Genomic DNA, 19854 nt, shown 5'->3' with positions numbered 1-19854 from the left:
GAGGGGAGATCCTCGGAGCTCGCCCATCCCTCGCTACCCGAAGCGAGGAGAGAATAGCAGTCGTCCTCCACAGACGCGGCTTCCCTCTCGTCCATGACGGACGCGGCGGCACACAGCGGCCCTTGTCCGTCGGTCAGAGAGTCCAGCGAAGCGGGCGGAGAAGCTGGCGGCAGCAGCGGCGAGCACCTCGTGGTGGAGGGAGGTTCCGGGCTCCGCTGAGCACGGCGCTTTTCACGGCGCGGCACTACAGCGGGCGGAAAGATGCAGCTTCAGTAAAGAACGCCAGGCGAGTCCGCAGAGTCACCGTAGGCATCAAATCACAGTGATGGCAGCCACCATCGACGAGAGCTGAAGCTGCGTGATCATACCCAGGCAGGAAACACAAGCACGTGGTCCCCGTCGCTGAGCGGGGCTCTACACGAGCCACAGGAGGTGCGAGGCATCTTGAAAAAGACGCTCGACTCTTTTAGTGGTGAAAAACTGTGTGACGCGACGGCGAACACACACACAAAACACACACACATAATGTAAAGGATATTCCACGCCGGAGAAGCGCAGCAGGGAACGGCTGCTGAAGGCGGCGATGACCAGCGGCTTCAGGTAAGAGGCGCGTCCTGCTGAGGTGCTTGTTCCAAACGGCTGTGGCGGCTCGAATCCAATCCAACGATGCGTGCAGCTTCGTGAATTTAGAAAAATCAGTGTGTTAGACAGCTATGCTCGTATTTATAGGCCTAGGCCACGCCTGTTTGGGCGGGAGGTGACGCAGAAGGGCGCGAAGCGTCCTCATTGGTCAGCGTCTCTGGCCTCGCATAGGCTGTGCTTTTCTGGCAGAGCAGCCAATGGGTGAGCTGTATTGCTCCGCCTAGGTTGTATGCTTCAGAAAAGCGTTTTACAATATTACAAAATTAAGGATTAATTTTAGGCTTCAATCTCGACAAAGAAATATCTTTCCCGTAGCGTTCTTTCGACGTAGTACGAGAGAACTCTACGTAAGAGAACTGCGCCTTAGCTACATTCACACAGAGACACAACATGCAGGATTATTCAAAGGTGTCCTATTATGCCCTTTAGAAGTCTTAATTTTGTTTTTGGTGTGTACTAGAATATGTTTTCATGCTTGATTGTTAAAAAAACGCATTATTTGCTACATATTTTACATTATTACAGCTCACCTCTCCTCAGACTGGTTAAACACATCGTTTTCGATTAAGCCCCTCCTTCCGATATACGAAACGTGCTGTGATTGGTTAGCTGGACCAGTGATTGGCAGCGCTTAGCACATGTTCGGGAAATGTTACACCCGCGCTAGTCTCAGCCTCAGACGTCACGCCCACGGAACGTTGGCTAAACGTCTGATGCATATGGTACACTTAACTGGAAACACTTCAGGAATGTCGAAGTCGTCATCTGATTGGTTGAATTTTATTGGATTTCCGGGGGGTGCGAGTGTCGCGTTTATTTTCGGTCCGCCGGGAAACAAAGCGCAGACGTGTGATTGCGGAAGAAAAACTGTTGTGTTTACATGAGTGACAATGAGCATTTATCAAGATCAGCTAAACGTATGATTCTCAAAAGTATGCGAGGTTCACGGCATAGACTCTTTAAGAGATGTTCAGGAGTTTTGTTTGAGGAACTTAGTGGAGACTTGTTGCACGCCGGTCTGTTGTTGTGGGGATATTTCCACGCCTCGGAACGTGACGCTGAACGAAACGAACTGTAATTGGTTGTTTGACATGTCGGTCAAACTGCCTTACTGCCTTGGCCAAAGAAAGCTGCTATGAATTCCAGACCTTCAGCCGTCAGTCTGAAGGTCATCGCTTGAATCATAGGGCCCTATACAGTGTAACTGTTGCATCTGACACATCCTGAAAAAAAGCACATTATGGTTGATGCAGTAAAAAATCCAACCTGCAGTCTCCAAACATTTCTCTCTTTCGGGTTTTTCAGATCAATGCCTGTGTCATATTTCCATCTCCTTTTTGACTTGTTCTTTCACCCTTTGAAATCTCATAGCTCACAGCGGAGAAGGCCACTGCAAATATGCGCTATATGTTCCTCTTACCGCTATTGGAAAAATGAATCTCCATTACGTCTGAAAGCTTTTCCCCGGCAGTCAATATCTCTGATATGCACAGAGAGATTGCAGAATGAATCATCCATGGGCTGCGCGCTTGCACAGCCAAACACAGGAGATACAGAGTTGCGATGGTGCCCGAGAGTTATTCTCAGACATACGCTCTGTCACTATTGTGGCGGATTCAATATGTGGAGATGTTGTCCGATCGCAGTGTGACATCCTCGAGAAGCCGTTTGCAGAGTGTCATCAACACCTGGCTTTGAAATTACTTGTGAAATGTCTTCTAAGTGAAAGCAGCAACAGAGATTGTAGCTCGCAGGTGAAAAAAAACCACACTGCATGGAAGAAATAAACCACATTAATCTACAAGTAAAGAAAGTTTGAGTCAAAGCTGACCTAACCTGATAATAATAACCATCGCTTTGTGTCCAAGTTAGATTTTCCTGAGTTGAACAATTCTATTGGAAACACTTTTAATGGACTTCTTTTGCTACAGTACATATGCCTACACAGAGGAAGAAAAGGGCACGTACTGTTTTTAAAATAAATGAAAAGAAGGTTAGAAAGTATCGATCTTCAAAGCTGAGCCAAAAGCATTCACATTGAAAGGAGTAGCGCTAGTTTGTGTGTGTGTCACTGGCGTAGGAGGCTGCTGGCTCTCCCGATACAGCTCCGGAGCGCTGCTGAGGGGGCGATTTGGGATGGCCGCTGCTGGTGATGGAGTTTTCCGTCTCCCCAGCCTGTTGTCAGAAGAAAGACCCCTCCACCTCCACCTCCACCTCCACCCCCGATCCCAGTCCAGGGACAAACTCTCCACCTGCTAATAAAGCCTCTGCTCCACATGGTAGAAACCTGCATGAAAGCGCGGCGTGTTCCTCTGTGCTCCCAGTACCATTCATGTCATGTGATCGCTCATGACTGGGACAAATGTATAGCCTGTCTTAAAATGCTTTCATTATATTGGCGATGTAGCCTGGTAAGCAGTGCACATGCTTCCTGTTGCTGTCCAAATCAAAAGGCTAAAACATTATTAAGTAATACTTAGGCCCAATCCCAATTCTACCCCTTTCCCCTTCGTCTACCCCTAACCCTTCGCCTTCCCCTTCCCCTTGACCCTTGAAACAGAGTGGCAAGGCGTAGGGGTGAAAATATTCCCCTAAGAAATGGGACACCACTACTACACCGTTACACGTCATTATACGTCGTCGCCTACGTCACAGGAGATGCGCCGATGTTTATCACAAACTTCCAAGATGCACAGGACTTGTACACAGGACTTGTTTTCTGTGGTGTTGTATTAACATGTTGGAGGTACAGACCTATGTTTGTCTTATTTTGACCTATTTATTTATTTACTGTGTGAAACTGTGTGAAATACGACATTGTGTGGCGTTCATGTGCGTTCAACTCATAAATACGATAATTACAAGATGATTTGAACGCACCAATAAGTGCTTTGTTCGGGGGAGAGGAGATTTTTTTACAAACGTTTCTTTGAAGGAACTGACCGTAAATATGAACACAAGATTGAATAACATAAAGCAAATCATTATTTGTCGTTAAAATACTTATTAAAGCCAACAATTTTTACATTTATGGGTCTCCTTTTTTGCTTGGGCAGCCACTTCTCATACCCCTTCGTTTGAAGTGTGGTCCCTGAAAAATCTTCGTTTGAAGGGCTATCTGGCCCTTCCCCTTAGCCCTTCCCCTCCAACCAAAAGAGAATCGAGACAGCCCTACCCCTTCACGTGCACGCTCAAAACAGAGGGGAAGGGGAAAGTGAAGGGGTAAGGGGTAGAATTGGGATTGGCCCTTAGTCTTGAAAATAAAGAGGGTTGTTCCTCCAAAAGAGGGGTTTTACGGCGATACCATTGAAAAACCATTTTGGCCTCCTAAAAAATAACCTTTCAGTGAACGCTTCTCAAAATAACCTTTTTTTTTTTTAGTGTGAAAAACATTTTAATAATCTAATGAACCGGTTTCCACTATAAAGAACCGTTTGTGCATGGAAAGGTTCCATGGATGTTAAAGAGGACCTACTATGCAAAATTCACTATTGTTTTTGAACATAATTATGTGCCCTCAGTGTGTGTACACAACCACCCTACTGTGGTAAAAATCCATCCACTCCATTTGTTATTTTCACCATAAAACTGAAACTGTGTCTCAAAATGAGCTGTTCGGGAATGTCATCCAATGTGACGTCACATTGGAATAGGCCCCGCCCACGACTGGCATGGAATCCGCCCTATTAGCTTAGCTCCTCCCCTAAATCTCCTCACCAGAGCATTTAACATCAGCATTCAAGTAAGACATGTATTCTTATTAAAGCTACTAAAGTTATTCAATCAAGAGCATTAAGTGATTTTCTGTTTTTCTTTTGTTGTTTCATTCATAACTACAGTAGGGACTGTAGCTATATTATACCATGTGACTTTAATACCGTACACATGTTGACCTTCACAGACTTCACCGACTGTTTATGTAAACTTTGTGTGTTTTTGACGTAACCTTGTGTGTATTTGACAGTGAGTTTAAGCACAATAAGACGTGAAAGAGAACTTAGTTTAATTCTCACGGGACGCACAGTCTGACATCCAGCTTTCTTTGTGCGTGCTATTCTATTCTATAGAATCTATTCACTGTGTTAGCGCACACATTACTAGTCTTTTGGTGAACAGTTAGCTTAATCCGTGCAAGTTAATATGCAGAAAATTATTTGTTTATCGTGGTAATCTTGAATAAAAATTTGAAAATTTGCTTGCGCCCTGGAATGGCATTATTCTCTTATTCTCATTATTCTCGGCTTGGGATGAATGCCCTTAACCACTCCCCTCCAACCATCAGTCTGCTATGAGCGAGGGATGGAGAGGAGGTGCGTTAAAATAAACCCCGCGCTATATTCAGTTTAACTTGGAAATACGTCGTAACACTGACGTAAAGTCAGTTGCAACTTGCGGTTCACAGGGAGTCTTCATGGAACCATTGACGGCAATAAAGAACCTTTATTATTAAGGTTATGTTACTGTTGCATTTTCCTCTTTTTCTCTTTCAGCGTCTTACACAACTTGTATTTCTCTCCGTTGCCCTTGGTGACCTGACAATAGTGTTGCACACTGTAGATTCACAAAAAATATACTGTAGCTGTAATGATTTTTTTGTATTATTATTTTTTGGCCTGAAAGGGTGTAAAAAGCTCAAAGTTAAGTGCATATGTGCTTTTTTTATATATAAGCACACTCTTTAACCTCTGTGCTTTGTGCCTGCTGCTCTGTGGTGAAAATCATATTAGCTGTAAATGGCATGAGAGTTTGTCTCTCTCCCCTCCACCTGCAGCCGGCTGTATTAATATGAGTATAGTTGAACAAAGCTGCAAACCTTTCCTTAGCAGGATATGGAACATGCAGTTCAGGGAAGGCGAACGTACAAAGTGCTACATTTACTGAGCGTTCAGTTTCTGCATGATCTGTGTCTCGCATAAGTCATAAGGTCTGTTGTGTAAAGCTTCAGTATAGAACTAGTAGCCTAAATTGAAAAAAATAAAATAAACATTTGTACATTTATAAAAAATGTGTGTGTTTGTGCATGTGAAACTCACTGCTATTATGATAGGATGTTTGTCAGAACTTTGCTATGTGGTTGCTGAGTGTTTTTTAGCATTTAGCATTTTTAGCAAGTTGTTTGCTATGGTGTTTCTCGGTGGTGGCTGTTCTTAACAAGTTTGAACACATTTATATGGTTTCTAGGGTGTTCTGGGTGGGCTTTATTGCATTAGTATGTGGTTACTAAGGGTTATTACTAACTATGTTTTGAGTGGTAGCTAGTTGGTTGCCTACTGCAGACTAGAGTTTAACATGTAGAGATAACTAGCAGGTGTTTGTTTTTTTCAGCACAAGTATTAAAACCGGTAACACTTTATTTTAAGGTGACGTAGTTATACGTTACTACATGTACTTACTAACAATTAATTATGCATAAATACAAGTAACTAACCCTAAACCTATCTCTAACTGTAACTCTAAAGTAAGTACATGTAGTTCAATAATATTACTCAGCCCTTATTTGAGCAAGTACAATGTAACGTTACCTTAAAATAAAGTGTAACCTAAAAACATTCAGGAATAAACAGTGCTATTAAGTGCTATTCACCAGCGAAGCTTACGTGGCACCGGAAATATATGTGTAGAAAATGAAAACATTGAGAAATATTGAATGGTGGTAATCTACTGGCTCTTTAAGAGATTTTAAGCTTGCCTCTTAACATGTTGAAGTGCTGCCCTGTGGTAACAATAGTGTTGGTACACAGGGATGATAATGATAATGTAAGCCCGGGTAAGGCGGGATAATACGGGCTTAACCACTGCTCTGGGATGAAGGAGCAGTGGAGGAAAATAAAGAGAGGGAGAGAAAGAGAGAGACAGCAAAACCCTCAGGCGTCCGCCTACTTCTTACCATTCAGACATGATCAAATATCTACACAAACACACAAACACCCACAAACACTCTCTCAGCAGTGAAGTGCACACAGCTCAAAGGTGGCAGCTATAAATAAGTGATCCAAAATCACACTCTCTTTTGTAAGTTTAGGTTTTGTCCATGTAAATGAGGCTTGAGGATTAATCTGAGTCTCCGGTGCGGCTCTTCCTGGATAACGTTGCAAAGTGATATTATGCTCTGTTTGTGAGTGCAGTTTAGGTCATAAATGGTTTGGATTAAAACAGACTAAACGTCATGGCTCCATTGACTAAGTTTTGCCCACACGATACCTGTACAACAGAGGTGTCTTGAGTGGCTCATAAGAGCTGCTGACTGCAGCGCTCTCTCCTGAGAGCTGTTTTTATTGTCGCTCAATATTATACATCTCCCTCATGTCCATCTCTCTTTCTCTCTCTCCTTACCTTAATTTCATCCCTCTATTTTCAGCTTCGCTGTTCATGATGAAAAAGTTTTATTTGCCATAGCAACCACTTCATTTTTTTTTCTCCTCTTACTAAAAGCACAGAGGTACCCTGATGCAGTAATGGTCAATTCATGGCACTGTGTGATTACCATTTTCATACCATGGCGTATAGTTGTGTACTGCAGGTACTTCATAGATCCATGGTATATTACTATAAAAATCTATTTTGTGCATGCATTTACACCATACTGTATGTTTAACATGCATCAGGCAGATGTATTGGTGTAAGTATTAAGTACACCTAGTACTGTGTTGGATAGCATCACGCAGTTGCTGCAGATTTGTCGGCTGGGCATCTATGATGCAAATCTCCCTTTCCACCGCATCCCAAAGCTGCTCTATTGGATTCTGGTGACTGTGGAGGCCATTTGAGTTTAGTGAACTCACTTTCATGTTCAACAAACCAATTTGAGATGATTTGAGCTTTGTGACACGGTGCATTATCCTGCTGGAAGTAGCCATCAGAAGATGATACACCAGTCATAAAGGGATGGACATCAGCAACAATACTCAGGTTGGCTGTGGTGTTTAAATGATACTCAATTGGTAATAACAGGCCCAAAGTGTGCCAAGAAAATATCCCTCACACCATTACACCACCAGCAGCCTGAACCGCTGATACAAGGCAGGATGGATCCATGCTTTCATGTTGTTTACGCCAAAATCTGATCCTATCATCCGATTGTCACAGAGACTCATCAGACCAGGCAACGTTTTTCAAATCGGCTATTGTCCAATTTTGGTGAGCCCATGTGACTTGTAGCCTCAGTTTCCTCTTCTTAGCTGACAGAAGCGTCTTCTTCTGCTGTAGCCAGGGCCGGATTAACCATTAGGGCAACTGGGCAATTGCCCAGGGGCCCAGGACATCTAAGGGGCCCTGGGCACCGTCAAATATTATGTCAAATATTATGATTAAAATGTCTCCACGATCTGCTTTTAAAGAAATATCGTAGGATCGTGAATTCTATCAGTTTGCAGTTCTGGCGCCTCCGTCTCAACATACTGTACAGCGCGACGTTATATTCCAACGCATTCTCATCCTTGGGCGTCATATACTGATGCTTTTGACAAATCGTCTACATCCAACGCACATGGCACCCTTTAGCGTCAATATGACACGCACAGAGCTTTGTTCGGTTATGGTTGGGTTTAGGTCTGGGGTAGGGTTAGAGTTAGACCGCTAGGAGGCGCCTTCTGGCCCATATCTATCTGCGTCTCATATTGACGCTAAAGGGTGCCATGTGCGTTGGATGTAGACGATTTGTCAAAAGCGTCAGTATATGACGCCTTGAAATGCAGAGGAACGGGACACTGTAGTTTATAAAAATGTATTATTTGCATGTGCTTTAAAGCCTTGCCGGTTAAACATGTCATTCGCTGCTGATGCGCTGTTCTAACGGGCGCTTTTCTGAGCGCAATAACGTTACACCCGACGCGCACATGCACTAAAAGCCTGTCTAACAGCGCCTGTTACCGGACTAAGTTATCTTTCGAGTCTTATTGCGCTAATACTGTCAAATACACACAAGGTTTACATAAACAAAGTTGGTTATGTCTAAAGTGAAAGAACAGTAAAAAAAAAATAAGAAGTCATTGTGCCCAGGGGCCTCTGAACTCTTAATCCGGCCCTGGCTGTAGCCCATCTGCTTCAAGCTTTGACGTGTTGTGTGTTCGGAGAGGCTCTTCTGCAGACCTCGGTTATAATACATAACCAGTGGTTATTTGAGTTACTGTTGTCTTTCTATCAACTTGAACCAGTCTGGCCATTCTCCTCTGACCTCTGGCATCAACAAGACATCTTCACCCACAGAACGGCTGCCCACTGGATATTTCCTTTAAAAAAACAAAAACATTATCTGTAAACTTTAGAAATGGTTGTGCGTGAAAATCCCAGTAGATCAGCAATTTCTGAAATACTCAGACCAGCCCGTCTGGCACCAACAACCATGCCACGTTCAAGGTCTCTTAAATCCCCTTTCTTCCCCATTCTAATGCTCGGTTTGAACTTCAGCAGATCGTCTTGACCGTGACTACATGCCTGAATGCACTGAGTTGCTGCCATGTGATTGGCTGATTAGATATTTGCATTAATAGGCAGTTATACTTATAAAGTGGCCGGTTGTACAGTTTTATACTGTACAAACTTTACACTCTATCCCCTAACCCCTACTCTTAAGAAACGTTTCTATAAGGAACTTTAAAGGGTTATTAAAATGTTCTGTCATATATAGAACCTTTTAGGTGTTCCCATTATGGGATAATTTTATGGATTTAGCTTTTAATTCATTTAATTTGCATTTTATTAATTAAACAGCATTTTTTTTCACTAGGTAAGCTAATTTATGGTGATGTAGTTACACGTCACTACATGTACTTACTATAGTCATAACAGTATATTATGCATAATTACAAGTAACTAACCCTAACTGTAACTCTATAGTAAGTACATGTAGTTAATTAATATTGTTCAGTACTTATTTGAGTAAGTACAATCGTCCCCTTGGAATTATAAGGTTCTATCTGACATTTTTGTCAAAATTGAGTTATTCACATATTCTTATTCTGTGACTTATTTACATTATGTGATGTTTTCTAAGTTGTGTACATTTTGGAACTTTTTATTTAGAAAATAAAAAGGTTATTTCTACACAGTCGAATGGAATGCAAAAACTTTAAACCTCAATATCTCAAAACCAGTCAGAATGCAGATAGAACCTTATAATTCCAAGGTGGCGCAATGTAATTACGTCACCTTAAAAAAAGTGTAACCTAAAATTGAAATAGCCTGTAAAACATGAAAGTATTATGCAATCATTTAAGAGATTTCTGCTCAAATAGAACCTTTTTGGTATAAAGGGCTCCTTAGAATCTAGTCAAGAGCCTTAGAGTTCTATATAGAACCCTACGGAACCTTGAAGTGTGTCCCCCTAAACACAACCCTTATAGAAAACATTGTTTAGAAAACATTATTTAGCAGGATTTATGAACTGTTTTCCTCATGGGGATTTAAATGTTGTCCTCAGTTGTGCAATGACATGTGGGTGAGTAAATGGTGACAGAGTAAACATTTTGGGTGAACTTTCTCTTTAATGCATTGATAGTTTGTAATAGTTTGAAATCAGCTCATTTCAACAAACTTCCCAAGCCTGAATTCCACAAACTTTAATTTTATCCCATTTTGTGATTCTATACCTATCCCTGTCATTACAAAATAAGACACTGACTTTTCAGCTCTTGCCTCAGTCACTAGTTATGAGCAAGATGTCAACATTATTGCGACAGCTCGCCGCTGATTACCTGTGGCCATTTCTTATTTTAGTGCCTTTGCTTCACTTTCGCTCCTCATCTGTCTCTATGGCAACCACTGCAGCCCGAGCTTGAGCCGCCCGCCCTCTCTCTCTCTCTCTCTCTCTCTCTCTCTCTCTCTCTCTCTCTCTCTCTCTCTCTCTCTCGCCAGTGCTTCCTGCCTCCAGCCATGTTGGGAGTCTTCCCGCTGCAAGGGTTAAAACGTCATATCCGGAGGCCACAGCTGGAAGTGTACGGAGGGCCGTCGTTTCAATGTCATCTCAATACGACTCTTGACAGCGACGTGTCATTGTCGTGCGACGCGGGCATACGTTGACATTGATGCTAAAGCTAAAGGAATAGGTCAATGTGTCTGTAAATTTGTAAATCTTGCCAAGAACGAGATGCCGGCATTAACGCTGACGTGCCTGTGTCACCCCGTGCCAGACATGAGTTTCCAAAGAGACAAGATGTGTTGTGACGCAGGTCAGAGTGACAGATGTCCACTAGCGGAGTTGGCCCAAAGTCAGTATCGGGTGTCAGGATCACTAGAGGCTAGAATAGGCAAGATAACAGAAGAGGAAATTACTGTCATTAAGATGACAAATGCCCCAGCCTGTGAACAGACTCTATATACTTAAGAACTAAAGAGCACCATTATATACTGACATGTCTAATAAATGGGCTCACAGAGAGACTGGGGGTTACATAGTGCAATGATACAGAGATGCTTATCTAGATTGTGAAGTATACCGTATACCTGAGTACATCAAGAGCAACTTTCAACTCTAAGGCCCTGTTTACACCTTGTATTAAGATGCGTTTTGGTCAATCGGATCACAAGTGGACGACGCTAAATACAGGTGTAAACGGGGTCTAAAAGTTTTGACCTTGTTCAACCACTTCCAGAGGTAGTCAAAAACGCATTAGACCGGATTGCTTTCGTAGTGTAAACGCTCATGTGGTCGAATGCGTTTAATAAACAGCCACAAGACGCCTACTCGCCGCCTACCGACCTAATGCGCAAACATTATGGGAAGTGCGTTTGCCAGACTAGATTTAAACTTTATCAGCTGAAGAACCAAGTCTGGTTTAAAGACGAAAAACGTACCCAGCACAATGTTCTCTCATCATTCCTGATTTCTAACACGCACGTCTTGCGACTGTCAGAGCAGAAACGAAAGCTGCTGCTCTCTGTATGTTTTCCTGTCGTCTCCAGTCGTGTTCATATGTAAATTGTGCAAGCTTATTTTGTCCATTAGATCGAAAGATCTGAAAAAGTCCATACATTTACTCGCCCATAGACCCTTCCCTCGCAGAAATCAGGACAGAAGTTGAAGACAAAAGAGACTGATTAAAACACCAGGTGTAAATGTGAATGTGTTTCCCTCGTCTATGATCCAATGGACCAAAACGCATCTTAATACCAGATGTAAACGGGGCCTAAAAATGCGGTTTTATACAGTGACCCCAAAACGTACTTACTTTAGCACGTAAAATCAGGTACTCTAATCAGGTTTCACAGACAGGGCTTAGATTAAGCCAGGATTAGGCCTTGCTTAGTTTAATTAGGACATGTAGAGTAAGTAGCTTTTTTTTAAATGTGCCTTAGAAAAAAATATTACTTGTGTGCATCTTGAGACAAAACAATGGCAATGACAGATTTAAAGATTTGTCAGTGCAAGTTGCTTTCAGTTAAGACTCTAGCTATAGTCTGGGACTATATTCTTAACCCTTGTCTGTGAAACCATGTACGACTGAGCCCTGTTGTATAGGAACGACTTTTAACTCGTAATGGAGTCATTTTCGCACTACTTCACTCTGAGCTATTCTAATGACTTCTAACATTGGTGCCAAGGTGATGTTAGTAGATTAATTTCTCTACTTTAATTAAAGTAGTTAGAGTCATTTCTCCTCAAGTTCACACAGTAACCACCAGCAGAGTAACCACAGGTGTACAGAATCACAATAACTATGAACATGATCCACAGAAACATGTCTAAAACTTTTTTTTTGCTCTGTTCCTAAACCTAGTGAGCTGCATTGCTGTCTACTGCTTACAGGGAGCTGCCTTCTAAGGCAGTGTACGCACGGAGATGTCACCTTATGCGACTAATTTGGAGCGCTCATCATTGTCAGCAGCTCCACAGATCACATAAGGCGCTTCCTAGTGAAGTGCACGGGAGAATTGAATCGATTCCAATGCAGTTTGACGTTTACTAAATTAATGAAGTGATAGATAACTGAAATTATGTACTATAACTAGCGCTGCTTTTGTACTTTTGACTGAAGTGTTCACTTGTGTTTATTTCCTATTTATCAACTAGGTTTTGCAGTTTGTACTAATTGTTTTGAGAACTGCATTAACTGTTGTGCAAATGTAAATAGTGATGTGAGAAATGCACCAAAGCGACTGAGAAAAACTGTAATGTCGGCATGCAACGGAAGTTGCAATAGTCTTTTCTTCCCTATTGTGACTCATATCCGAGTGAAACGGCTTCTCGAACCAGCAAAAATGTAGGACATGTCTTTCTTGATTTTGTCCATGCGGAATTGATTGTATTGTTGTGGTTTGCTATTGGCCGATCTGATGTGAGTGCCCGGTTGCCCCGCCCTCACGTCAGTAAACACATCATCAGAGAAGAGAAGAGATGTCGCTGCAAGAGAGAGGGGAAGTTATCCTGATTAAAGATTACGAGAACTTAATGACAGTACTTGACACCTGCCCATTTCTCCATGTTTTTGATCTAGTGAAATTACTGTAGCTAAAAAGCAGGTGTGTGATTCTGTCAGGGAATGAAAAGACAGTTATGGCAGCTTCTTGGAGAGAAGTTCAGAGAACTTGTAATTCTTCATTTTGTCTTGCAGTACATAATCACACAAGTCTTTTATCTTTCTCGGTGATGGATCGCAAGTCTAGTTTTCACGCAGGTTTGACGAATAGTCTCTCTGCGCGGATCGTTTTTCAGCACTACACCAGGAATTGGTCTTAAGTATCAGAATGACAGCTGACATTTCCCTCCTGCCTATTTTTGGTTCAACACTATTGATTTCGGGTCACCTCCGATGTCTGCGCTCAGATCCGACCGCTCCTCATCGTGTAGAGATGATTGTGTGAGTGTGTTAATATGTGATGTGGCAGTTTGCCCCCCCTTCCTCGCTCGCATTGTAATCCGCATAGTAGCTGTAGTCTGATATGGGCCTCCTGTGGTGAAAGGGCTGCTGGGTAATGGTGTGAGAGCTGTATTCCCTGGCAGACAGCTTCATTAAAGGCAGTGGGATGGTTCCTGGATCAATCTTCTCGCACAGGGATCGATTGATTCTCTCTTGTGTGCTGGGGATTCCTCTGTGCTCGACCTGTTAACAGAGTAAAGAAGGCCGAGGGGGGTGCGATGTCTTGCTAATTATCCAAGAAGCCCCCGTCGCTGGCAGGGGGCTGATGAATAACGAACATATATATGACAATGTGGTGTGTGGTCTGTCTTGTAGTTAAACTCGCTCTCTGATGCGTTTGTTAACCGTCGGCTTTGACATCGGCGCGTTTATGTGTGTGTGTTTGAATATGTCGTGTCTGGCAGCGGCCCTCGATTCTCCAGTGGTCCACACTAGAATTAATAGCTCAGCTACTTTCCAAGCTCAGCAATTACGGTTATTAAGATTAGGTAATTGACCCAGAGGGTTCGAGAGTGCTGCTGTGGAGATATGTTTAAGCAAACATCAGCCTCTCACCATAATGAGGGAACACAGACGGAGAAAAACAAAAGCTTTTGCAACAATGTTTTAAAGTTTTTTTGTGTGTGTTATTTATCTAACCATTTTTGTGCATGTGTGTCTTCCAGTATTATTCAGTGAGACTGGTGAAATTTCACTGGAAAATAAGGTTCACTGTCTATTGTCAATAGTGTAGTAATGTACATTCAGTACATTCAAACCAAACAGCTTTCTGTTGGTCAAAGCGGTGAATCTGCTTGATCGGCTTGAACCCTTTTGCAAAATCTTATTCCTACTGGATTTCAGCGAAAAGAGGAGGCGTGTTCTGGCGCAAACGTTCCCTGGTGCTATTTTGCAATTTGAGAAAACAATCCCGCCACAGACCAGGAAAAACCTAGTCTAAAGTCAGTGGCGCGTTATTCAGATGCTATTTTAAGGGCGCGTGCTTGGCCATGTAGCGTGTGCACAACACGCATACACTTTGCTTCTCATCTACACAGACGCAGCAGTTCATATTTTTGCAAACCATACATAATTACAAGGAAAAATAATACCACACGAGGGAAATCGTTGTGGTGTCCATGAAGATGTGAAAAAATAGGCAAAAATCTAGCTTACACATTTACCCAAATTATTCAGGCTAATTGACCGTTCGCAAAGACCCGCCCCCCTTAGTTACTGTCGCTATGCCCGACAAGCTACGCCGCTCTCATGCCACACCATGTTCTCACACAGTGAGAAATACATCATGGAGCAGCACACCGACAGACCAAGTTACTTTTCGGTTACTTTTGATATTAAACGTATTAAAGTCTCACCTTTCAAATGTGGTATTTTTAAAAAAAGAAATTTAAACAATAAATACCATGTTGTGGCTCTTTAATGTGTTGTGACAGATCGCTGTAGAGCATCAGTTAAAGCTGCTCGTGAACCGGTCATCTCTTCCTTCTAGTTAATTTACCGGTATATGAACATGAATGAACATAAGAAGGAATGTTGTTTTAACTGCGGAAAGACATCAGTGCACTCCGTTTTTCAAGTTCAAATTCTCCCATGTTAATCTACGAACCCTCCTGACTGCTTTGTCCGACAAAATGGCGGATGGTGAAGTATGATTGGTCAGATCACCTGTCAATCAAGCTCCCTGTGAAGGGTCAATTGTAGTAATGACGGATCAAACCTGTTTGATCAATAGTGGCAAGACAAAGTGGGTTGTCAGTCAAGAACCAGAAGACTGCGAAATCACCGTTACCATCATGTAAGATGCGTGCGGCTGGCAAATCCGCCGTTATAATAGCAATCCGCCATGGAACAAGCGCGCCTGAACTACAATTTCTGATTAGAACTACAAACACGAATGAAAAGTGTTCAACTACAAACATGGCGGATGTGCGAGACCGACTGTGAAGAGAGGTTTAGATAATTGATTAATTATAAATGTATAACCGGACAAAAACAATATTTATTCATATTTTATCTCCAACAGCATTGTGAACGTTTATAAAGATACGTTTGGTCATTAACTTTTAAATGCATCATTATGCAAACAGAGGAGAGTCTCTGCATGAAAGACCCACGACTGGCAGATCAAAGTGCTACATTTCTCTCATAAACGGTAGTAAATTAAATTGAATGTGGAGGATTTAAGTGACTAGAAGATTGACAGGGCAGTTTAAACAGTGGCAGGATGCAAATAACTAAGCGACAGAGCGTCCGTTAAATATGCAACTATGACAATCACTTAGCGACAAAAAAAAAGACAAAACTTAGAACACCTTTTCAACAGCATCTTTGCAACCACATAACAACTTGTGCATGGGCAAAGACCATTTAAAAATGTAAATAATATTATTTGGAAATGAATTAATCCTTTCAGAATATTTGAGATAATTTTACCCAAATGTTTCAAACTAATTAGCTGGAAAATAGTGGTTTAGTAGTTGTGAAAAAAAAGAGAGAAAAAGATATGGCGCTTGCATTTCACAGCAAATGCCCCTTTTTTCCAGAATGCTGCTTCACAGTATGTTTAACAGTGATACGACTAATTGAACATTTTTTCATAAGCCCTTATGTACTAAACTATAATTTAGTGCAATTATAGAATAATTTACTCGAACTATTCAGCGCAGCACATTTAGACCTCAATATTCTCAATTGCCCTTTATGATAAATAATTAAGCATTCTTAATTTGGAAACTGAGATTGCGCTGTGCGATCCCGTACTCCATGCAACATCCGCCATTTCATTGCCTTAATTTAATAAATTAAATATCAACATTATGTTGATGTTGTGTTAGCGGTGTCCTCGGGGACTTCTCGTTGTGAAGTGTCTTTTCAATTTCCTCTGCATCATTTTCATAATGCGGATGCGCCGGAGCCAAACTGTTTTCCACCTTCTGAGTGCGCTAACAATCGGCCACCTGTCAGGGCTGGATTTCATCCCTTTTCACTCCGGTTCGGAAAAAGCGAGATCATAAGCCACTTTCAGCTTGTGTGGAAACATTCTGTCACGCCATTGTTTGATCAGAGAGGGACAAGCCTGCTAAATAATTAAGAGATCAGCACCCCTTTGAGAGAATACAGTGCTAAGCCCTACATGAGAGGCAACCCAGGATCCCGCTCGAGCTCAAAGCATCCGCATTAAAACAAGTAATCATGCGCACGATGCTGAAGTTAAATGAGAACGTTTCTTCTCCCTTGCATGCATTTTCTCTCGCGTTTGCTCTGTCAATCTGTAGCATAAAGAGATTTGCTTTTCAAAAACAAGGCATGCAAGAGCTTAAAAAGCACGGTTTAATAAGCGCCGAGACGCATCCATCTTTGTTTGCTGGAGATAAGTTAAAATGTGCACGGAGTGAGGCATTCTGGGAATGCTGGAGGTCTGCCCGTTGCTGCGCATCTCCTCCGTATGTTTATTGCATGCACAAACACTTTGTCTTAAAGTCTTTTAATGGAGCTAAAAAAGAAATGGCAGGAAAAAAAAAAAATGAGTCACACTTTTCTCTTTACAATTTGAAGGTGTTTGGCATGTTCGCTTTATGCCATCTCAGAGATTAGGGAATCCAACCAGCTTCTGTTCCCCAGCATGTCCTCTTTCAACTCCCCCCCTCCTCGCCAGCAGCCCCTCGTGTCACAGAATTAAACACACTCCTTATTTATTTATTTTATTTTATTTTATTTTTATTATTATTCATCCGCCCGGAAAAGAGGCACCTCAGATACCTGTGACTTATAACACGCTCCCAGCCGAGCCTTTGATTGATTTTTTTTGACAGAAATGTCCTCATTAGGTCGCTACAAATGGCATGAAAAGACGCACGCCGCAGAGAAGGGAAGAGGAGAGGGAAAGTGGAGGAGAGAGAGAGAGAGGAGGGAAGAAAAAGTTTGCTTGCTTTTTGACACTTGCCGGCTTTTATCTATGTGGCATTTCCAGAGTACGCTTCAAAGTTGCAAGCATGCATGCGGGCGCACGAGTGCATGATACCGAGCGCCTCTATAATTATAATGCACAATTAATTAAAGAAAAGGAGTATAATAGATTCCAGATGAACCTCTGTGACTAATTATCATGTCTTTGATAGTGGAAGTGTGCAGACAGAGCGAGAGAATGAAAGAGAGTGAAGGGGGCTCAGGGCATGAGAGAAAGAAAGAAAGAAAGAAAGAGGTTAAAAAAAACGTATGGATTGGGAAAGAGATGGTGCTGGAAAGGGGAGTGTTGTTCTCCAACATGGCATCCGGAGATGGGGTTGCACACTTGAATTCAAAGCTTGTTTTCTTAATTAAAGGGTTTAATAGGAATGGGGTTGGGCTGCCTGAAGAGAGAACGAGAGAAAAAGAGAGAGAGAGGATTATGGGGGATAGGCGATGGGGAAGATGAGACTTGAGATAAACAAAAGTTCAGTTTTTTTTATTTTTTATCTTTGCCTTGCTCAGATAAGTTTTAGAATATTTTCTGTGTTCATTTGTGCTACATTTTCAAGTCCGCCACTTATTTTTGGCATGTGATTGAAATGATATTTTTGGTGCAGCTTCAGATGGCGGCGGTATTAAGATAAGTAGCTTTGCTTTAAGTGTAACACCACAATAATCTCTCTCATATTGCCACCTTTTAAACTGCTCTCTGGAGGGGGGAAGGGGGGGGCTTTTATTTTTCTTTTGCGAAATTTGGAACGCAAGTTCTGAGTACGGCTCCGACCTGGTTTATACTATACACAACATTGACAAGCGTGCAGTGACATGTATACAGCAATAACAGACTCATTTAAAGCACTGTAGGCATAACAGAGATCCAAAAATAAACAGATTAGGATTAATTATCTAGTGTGTGGAGTGTAAATTCCTCCTGAAGATTTCCTTGGGTAGAGCTATGTGTGTGGAGTTACACACTCAACCATGCGCCTGTGTGAGTGTGTGTGTGTGTGTGGCTGCAGATGGAGTCCTTGGCGAAAACCTGTTGACACATTGAGACCATTAGTGCTGTTTTCCTTCTACTCTCACTGCCAGTCTGCCTCTGCCACCTCTCCTGCTGACGAGAGTAAAAATACTCCGTGATGCCTAATGCCAGCGCTTTCTGTTTTAAAACCCACGGTTCGCCCATCTGTAAGGCTCTGTAACGTTAGTTATGAAAATATAAGTCTCTCAAAAGAAAAAGAAGAGAGTATATCTTGCATAAAGGAACTGTTTATTTTAAAAGGCCATTAAGATTTGTTTTGAATAGTTACATTATGTTTTACGACATTTAGACGCATTTCCCCCAGTTTTATAATTGCCGTAATGCGTTACTATTCTCGTAGTAAATTAATAAGTTAATACATGTATACATACATATACACATACAGATATTACTGTATATAGATATTACTGTAATGAACATTTTTGTTATTACACCATGCAATGCTACTCTGACATATTAACACTTTGCAATTTATATAATATAGTTTATGCTAATGAGAATAATATCACAATACCGATAATCCTAATGGTCCTAAAAGTAGGCCTGATTTTAGGCCTGACTTAAGCAAAATATGTAATGGAGAATGCAGCCGTTATTATTAGTATTTTAATTTGTATTATTATTCCAACATAAGCTGTAAAAGTGTGATCAGGATCCTGCCACACACACATAAATAATATATTTATTTATTTTTTGATAATGAACATCTGCACGTTATCCTGCTTACTGTAAGACACTAAGACAAATAGATGAATGGAATGGCTATGGATGGATAGATTGATGGATGGATGGATGGATGGATGGATGGATGTGATTCAGAATCAAGTATTCCAAACATATTTAGATTTTTATGTGAAATATGACTGGGACATGTTCTTGACAGGTTTTGTGAGTGCCTTCTTTGTCAGGTTTTGTTAAGCCATCTTTAAGAGACATCATGCGATCATTTTGAACCCTTGTTCACACTCGTTGGCTTGATTTGGATGCGTTTCGCCTCTTTTCAATCCTGTCGGACCGATGGACAAGAGATCGTTTATGGGAGGCTGAAATACAAGACCGTGCTCTGATGATACAGATATGAAAGAGTACAGGAGACTCATTTGAAATGTTTGTGCGAAAATGAAAAAGGAGGAGAGAGAGAGTGAGAGTGACAGAGAGCAAGAGAGAAGGGAAAGTCGGTGGCAGTGCTGAACCTGACACTAATGAGCCGCCTTTCTGATGGGACCTGACAGCGCAGAAGAAAGCTGAATCCCTCGACACTGACGCTACACAACACTCCCTCCTAATTGGAGCAGTGTGTATGTGTGCGTGGTGTGTGTAGGGAAACCTGGGCAGAAATAAGATCCGCTTTGTGCGAAATATGTTAAT

Source organism: Phoxinus phoxinus (genome assembly GCF_949152265.1).
Source record: "Phoxinus phoxinus genome assembly, chromosome: 12".
NCBI lineage: Eukaryota > Metazoa > Chordata > Actinopteri > Cypriniformes > Leuciscidae > Phoxinus > Phoxinus phoxinus.
This window is presented reverse-complemented; position numbering follows the sequence as displayed.